Source organism: Propithecus coquereli, unplaced genomic scaffold (assembly GCF_000956105.1).
Source record: "Propithecus coquereli isolate 6110/MARCELLA unplaced genomic scaffold, Pcoq_1.0 Scaffold966, whole genome shotgun sequence".
Lineage (NCBI taxonomy): Eukaryota > Metazoa > Chordata > Mammalia > Primates > Indriidae > Propithecus > Propithecus coquereli.
In genome coordinates this window covers 22,527-29,285 of record NW_012156018.1, presented here as the reverse complement: position 1 = coordinate 29,285, position 6,759 = coordinate 22,527, and the positions used below count along the sequence as shown (strand labels likewise).

Sequence of the window (6,759 nt, the reverse complement as noted above, 5' to 3'; positions counted from 1 at the left end):
GGCCTGGAGGAGAACATGCACCATTTCTCGGGGCAGAATTAGGAGGCTTGGAGATGAAAGCCCAGGGACCCAGGCTGTGCAGTCTGGCGGGAGTTCGAGTCCTGCCTGGAGGCAGCCCAGGCCCTGGGTTGAGACATGACCGCTAGGAACAGAAACAAACAATCCAGGCTTGCTGGCGATTATTCCAGTCAGATTCTGGGGATAAAGGGCCCAGCTGCTGGCCGGGCACGGTGGCCAACGCCTGTAATCCCAGCACTCTGGGAGGCCGAGGCAGGAGGATCATTTGAGGTCAGGAGTTGGAGACCAGCCTGAGTGAGAGTGAGACCCCGTCTCTACTAAAAATAGAAAACATTAGCTGGGCATTGTGGCTCACCCCTGCAGTCCCAGCTATTGGGGACACTGAGGCAGGAGGATCACTTGAGCCCAGGAGTTGAAGTTGCGGTGAGCTAGGCTGATGCCACTGCACTCCAGCCTGCACTACAGAGAGACCCTGTCTTAAAAAAAAGAGCCCAGCAGTAAGGGCAAACCTGGAGGCTGGGCTCAGCGTCCAAGGACAGAGGGGAGGCTCTGGGGGTGAGGCTGAGAGGGGCCGTGAGCAGACAGGGTCCAGGCAGGGAGGGCAGAGCCAGGGGAACCTGTGTGGAGTCCTCGCGCTGCTTCGTCCTTGCTCTGACTGTGAGCAGTGCCGGCCAGGCTGGGTTCAGTCTTCCCATCTGGAAATTGGGATGCTGGTGAGAGACTCAGAGTGGGGACAGAGGAGAACTTCACAGAGGAGAGAGCCCCATAAAGATGGAGTAAAGGGAAGGCACTGGCAAGTAGCCCTTGAGCTGCTGTGGGCCAGGGCTCTGCTGTGTGCAGGAGACTGTAAAGTCCTTTTACTGTGTGCTCTACATAAAATGCACCCACTGTGTGCTGGCACTCTACTTAAATCCTGTCTACTGTGTGCCAGGTGGTCTACATAAAGCAAATTTACTTTGAGCACAGCACTTTAAATAACGTGTACCTACTGCGTGCCGGATGTTCTACGTAAAGCATGCCTACTGTGTGCGAGATGCTCTACATAGAGCATGTGTACTACGTGTCTTGTGATCGACATAAATTGCACCCACCATGTGCCAAGCACTAAACATTAATCCTGTCTACTGTGTCAGGTGCTCTACATAAAACATGCCTACTATGTGTGCCAGGTACTCTACAGAAAGTGTGCCATCTTTGTGTCAGATGCTCACCTGCATCCCAATGCACAATGCATTTCCACCCCGCTGCCCTCAATTCTCTGGCACAGCTCAGGACATTGATGGAGAGACCCGAGCAATGTCCTCCAGAGGAGGGAAGATGTCCATTTAACAGAAGAGCAAACTGAGGCTGAGAGAGGGCGAGTCTCTAGCCTCAGTTGCAGAGCTCATAGGAACCCAGGTCTGTCAGACTCTCAAGGCTACACCCTTTCCCTCTGCCGTGCTACTCGGCTCCCATTCGCTGAGTACAAGGCCATATTAATTCAGGGACGTCTATAATAGCGGAACATCAGTCAGTGTGGTGGCCCCAGAGGGGAAATATCTTGAGGCCCTTGTATCACCACCTGCCTCCTCCTCCCACACCCAGGACGCTCCACCCAACAGACCTAGTGCCATCCCCGCCCTCGGCTCTCCCTGAATTCCGATCAGAATTGCCCCGTGGGGTGGTCTCAGGTGCGGGAGGGCTGGGAGGGTGGGGCTCCCAGCAGAGCTGCCGAGCAGGAGGGCGGGAAAGGACAGTCCTGACGCTGGCAGGATGTTGGGGAGACTCCGAACCTCCTCCGCCCCCGTCCAGCTCAGTCAGCCAGAGGATTTGGGCAGGTGGTCCCGGAGCCCCCTCCTCAGGTGGTGGGGTGTGCCCCCTCCTGAATCTTCTCCTCCTCCAGCGGGGAAGACCTCACCTGCTGGCAGGTTCCTCCGCTTCAGGGTCTGGGGCAAATCCAGAGTCTGCAAACCAGGCAGGGTCCTGGAGACACAGAAGAGAGAGCCCCAGGTGGCCAGAGGGGCTCAGCTGACTGCAAGACCTACTGTGTGCCTGGGCTGGGCAGGCAGCCTAGAGCAGGAATGGCGGCCTCTGATCTTCGCCAGCACAAGTCACTCAGCCTGTTTTAAGTCCTTTAATTATATTCACCATCGTTTTTGCCATTTTACAAATGAGGAATAGAGTCTGCAAGGTACTTGTGTGACTACCCGCAGTCACAAAGCTGGGGAGCCAGGCTGTGCCTCGCCACCCAGCCTCGCCTCGTGCACCCTCCACCACTGGGCTGCGCTCATTGGTGTCTGTAAACGGCCATTTCCGCAGAACTCACCTCTCAGGACTGTGGTGATAATTAAAAGAGACAAAGTATGTAAACTGCATAAGACAGAGCAACGGCTTAGTAAACGCTACTCGCTGTTACTGATGTTGCTGCTGGTGCCGTGTGAGCTGGACATGGGGTTTGGACTGGGCCCTGCAGGGGTCAGAGGTGTAGACCTTGCGCTGTCTTGAAGAAGGGCCCTGCAGGTCCAGCCTGTTCTCACCGTCTGGTCTCTTTGGCTGTCGGTAATGACTCGGGGAGCACCCTCCTGGGCACGGGGAGCCTCGGCCTGAATCCAGAAGGGTTTTCCATGGAGAAGTAGCAACGGGACGCCTTGAACACCTGCCAGGTGTTGAGCACTGCTCACAGCTGGATTCTTGGGGAAGACTTCAGCTGTTTTGGCAGCTGGTGGCTGGTCAGTGCATGGATTCTACCTCCTACCCAATGAAGGGATGAGCCGTGCACCTCCAAGCTACTGCACCCCTGGCAGTCTCTGCTGGTATGCCCCCCAGGACGGAGAGCTCACCACACACACACACTTGTGGTCTATTCCTTTAAAGAACATTAGAAGGCAGATCCTAAAGAGAGTTCTTTTAAAATGTTTGATCTGTATGAGAAATGAAATAAAAAAGTATGTGGGACACAATCTGGGGAAAGGGAGGGAAGAGGAGGATGAGGGTGGTGGCTGGGCTTTTGCGGAGGAGGGAGGGGAAGACAAGGAAGAGGGAGGGATGGAGGCAAGGATGTTGGCTCAGGCACCTGGAGACTGCGAAGGGGAAACATCATGGGGCCCCCAGTGGTGATAGCTGCAGGAGGTCCGCTACTGCTGAGCTGGCTGTTGGTTTCTTCAGGGTCAAAGCCACTAGGGTCCTCCGTGTTCAACCCCTTAGGGTCTGTAGTGGCGAACACTGCTGGTCCTTGGCGCACTGTGAGGTGGGGGGTGCACCGCAGCCTGGAGTCCTACTAGGTGCTCAGCAGAGAAGTTTGCTGGAGGCCTGTGCCCAGTAGGTCCCTCACCACCAGGTAGCTCACACCGCGTGGCTGACACGGACAACCCCTGTCTCTCTTCTTTGCTCTCCACTGTCTGCAGACAGCTCAGCTGTGCTGGTTCCCACAGCAACCTCAGCGGGATGAAATGGAAGCTAGTCATTGTAGTAGTGTCCCAAAGCCTGGGGATGCCGGTTGGTCACCTGGCTCTCCTGTACCCTGCAAGGGCACTCTTGAGTCAGGAACTTCCCTCTGTTGCTGGGCAGGGCTGACCTGGACATGGAGTGATCTCAGTCTCAATGAAACTTCTGCCCACCCTTCTTCTTAGTCTTTTCCTGGTCTTTGTTCACATTTTATCTTCCATTGTATTGCTGTAGCTTCTTAAGTGGACTCCCGAGCTCTTCCAGTGTTAGTTTCATTCATGATTAGCTTCCAAATTTTGCTCCTTGTAGAGGGAAGAAAGGCTGAGATCCCCTACTCCACCATCCTGCTCATGTCTCTCCCTCAATAGATTTTTTACAGCACTTCTGAGAGTTACATATTGTCAATATGTCTTTGTAATGCAGGGACAGGTTATAACTAACCATTTATTTGGGTCTTCTTATATGTGTTTATACAGTTTCATTAATTCTTCACTTAAAGACATTAAAATATCTGAATTTTGTTTTCAATACCTCGTATATTTTATGCTATTGTAAATATAATCTTTTCTGTATATTTCTTTTTTCTTTCCATTTCTTTGTGTTGCCTATAAATGCCATTAATCTTTATACACTGATTTGGAAGGAAAAAACTTGGTGCATACATTAAAATTCTAAAAAGTTGTTTGTGCAGATTCTTTTGCATCTCTGTACAACCACAGTAACATAGCAACATCCATGAATTGTGATAATTTTGTGTCATGCTTTTCAATCTTTAATACTTTTCTGTCTTCCTTAACATCTTTTGCTAGGACCCCATTATAATGTCAAAGAGAAGTAATGACAGTGGGAATGCATAGATCGTTTCTTATTTAGAATAGAATGTTCTTAACATTTCACTGTTAAGCACTATATTTGTGGAAGCTTCATAAGTAGTTGTCTTTTGCAGGCTAAGACAGCAGAGAGAAGGATGGGTGGATGGATGTGTAGACACAGGAGGGGCAGCGGGACAAACCCTGTGTCAAGGGCTGAGTTTCCATAGATCCCACCAAGGGAGCTCTCTGCTGGGAGTGAAACCCTCACCCAGAAGCAGGTTGTCTAGGAATGGTCTGGCACCAGGTTCCCAAGACTGTGCTTTATATGATGGGCGAGAGGGCAGCCGCCTTTCCCGTAGCACCTTGTTTTCCTGAAGCAGGGGCGCTCTGCGCCAGATCCCGGTCCCTGTGCACTGTGGCGTGTGAAGCCAGCCTGGGCTCCACAGCGCTCCTTGAGCATTTCTTGAAAAACAGGAAAACTCGATATTGTCAGAACATGAGGTCTTCTCCTACAGTGGAGATGAAGGGATCTGCCTCTACGAGTTCTTCTCCTTACTTCAGAGCCTCAATCTTGCCCCTTAAATTCGTCCTTAACCTTGGTCCCTCTCCTGCTCAAACACCTACCATGGCTCCCTATCGCCTACAGAGTAAAGTCCATACTTGGGGTCTGAGAGAACCAGTGATTGACACAGGAGCAGTGCAGTCAGCCAGAGAGGCAGTCAGGGTGTCCAGCTCAGAGACCCCAGCCCTGGCTCCACCCACCGAGTCCCACCCCTGGATCCCCGCAGTCCCCAAGGGTCCCCTGCTGGCTGTTAGCTAGGCGCAGGCAGAGGTGACAGCACAGTTTTATTCCCGGGAATCTGCAAAGGCAGGTGGATGGGGTAGAGGGGTCACTGCTGGCCCGCCTCCAGCCGCTCCACCTGCAGCCAGAGGCCGCCCTCTGCGCGCATGATCATGTCCACCTTCCTGCGCGGCTCCGTGTCATCGGGCAGGACGCGGAAGCGCAGCAGCGTAAGGACCAGGACCACCTTCATCTCAGTCATGGCGAACGTCTGCCCGATGCAGTTCCTGGGAGCACAGGTGGGGACTCTGCATTGGCCCAGGACACCCATCCGGGCACCACTGCGCCTGGAACCTGGCCTGGGTCCCCGACCCCCACCCACATCAGCTTGAGGGGCAGAATGAGGAGCTAAGTATGCCCGGGGCCCCACCCACTTCTGCCCCTGATCCCCAGTACACACACACACACACACACACACACACGCGTGCACGCAAGCACGGACAGTGTGGGCTTTTGTAACCCCATGGCTTGCCCAGACTGCAGCCCTGTACTCACAACAGCAGACAAGGGAAGGGTCCCATTGCAGGGACCCCATTCTATGGACCTTAGCTCTTAAACTCGGGAGGAGGGAGGGAAGCAGAGCTGAAATTGGGACCATCTCTAGCTCCCCTTTGCCCCAACTTTTCCAACTGTCATGCCCAGACCTCAGCGCCCATGACCTCATCCCTGCCTGGGACACACCCCACCCTTACCTGGGCCCTGCGGAGAATGGAATAAAAGCCAGAGGTGACATCTCCTTGACGTTTTCTGGGTCAAAGCGGGAGGGGTCATACACCTGGGGGTGAGAGGGAGACAGGCTTGTTGGGTGGGTCTCCCAGGACAGCCAGCCTTGGAGAGACAGATGAGAGTGTCTGGTAGTGGGGGAGAGAGGAGATATTGGATTTCCCTGTTGAAGCCCGACCCCCCAGGATCCCTGGAATGGGTAAAAATGGTGGTGTTGGGAAAGTCAGCACCTCAGGGTCAGGCCACACAGCTGGGTTGTGATGGGTCCCTAAAATATTGATAAGGCAGATGACACCTGTGGGAGAGGAGGGAGCAGTCAGGACAGGGCCCCACTGCCTGATGGGCCCCTCTTCCTGCCCAGGAGCCTCCTCTTCCTGCTGCTGTGGGCACCTTTGGGGATGACGCGGCCATCTGGGAGCACAATGTCCTAGGTGCAGCGTCGGGAGATCATTGGGGCTGGAGGATGCAGCCGGAGACTCTCCTTAATGCACATGGTGAGGAAGGGCAGCTGGGCCAGGTCGTCCCTGTGGAAACACCCTCCCCACAACAATCATTAATGTCTAGGGAGCAAAGACAGAAATAGAATCCTCCAGCCACTGTTTACCAATGAGATCTTTTCTCCCTATAACAAAGTAAGTTCCACAGGAATCAAATATATGAGAATTATAAAAGCAGAAAAAATCAGAAGAGCAGAGAATGAGAAAAGTACCTGAGGAAATTTAGCTAGTTACTTTAAAAGATTGTTCTGAGGAAAACATAGTATCTAAAAGCCAACTGCAAAATGTTAACAAATATGCACAAAAATATTTTTATGGCAAGAAAGCAAAATCAAAATACAAATGAGTAAAAAAACACAATACACAGAATCAATGTTTTATTCTTATTTCTTATTGCACTAGAGATACTAGGAAATGCAATTAGACAAGAAAAAAGGAGGGTAAC

General features: G+C 52.6%; 1 protein-coding gene and 1 pseudogene across 1 annotated transcript in view; both read right to left on the bottom strand.

The window, feature by feature from the left end:
- The window catches only part of LOC105827104 (phylloquinone omega-hydroxylase CYP4F2-like), a 52,049-nt gene that overhangs the window by 25,302 nt on the left and 19,988 nt on the right, over positions 1 to 6,759 (bottom strand). The gene's annotated exons all lie outside the window — the stretch shown is intronic.
- The window catches only part of LOC105827102, a 22,425-nt pseudogene continuing 19,708 nt past the window's right edge, over positions 4,043 to 6,759 (bottom strand).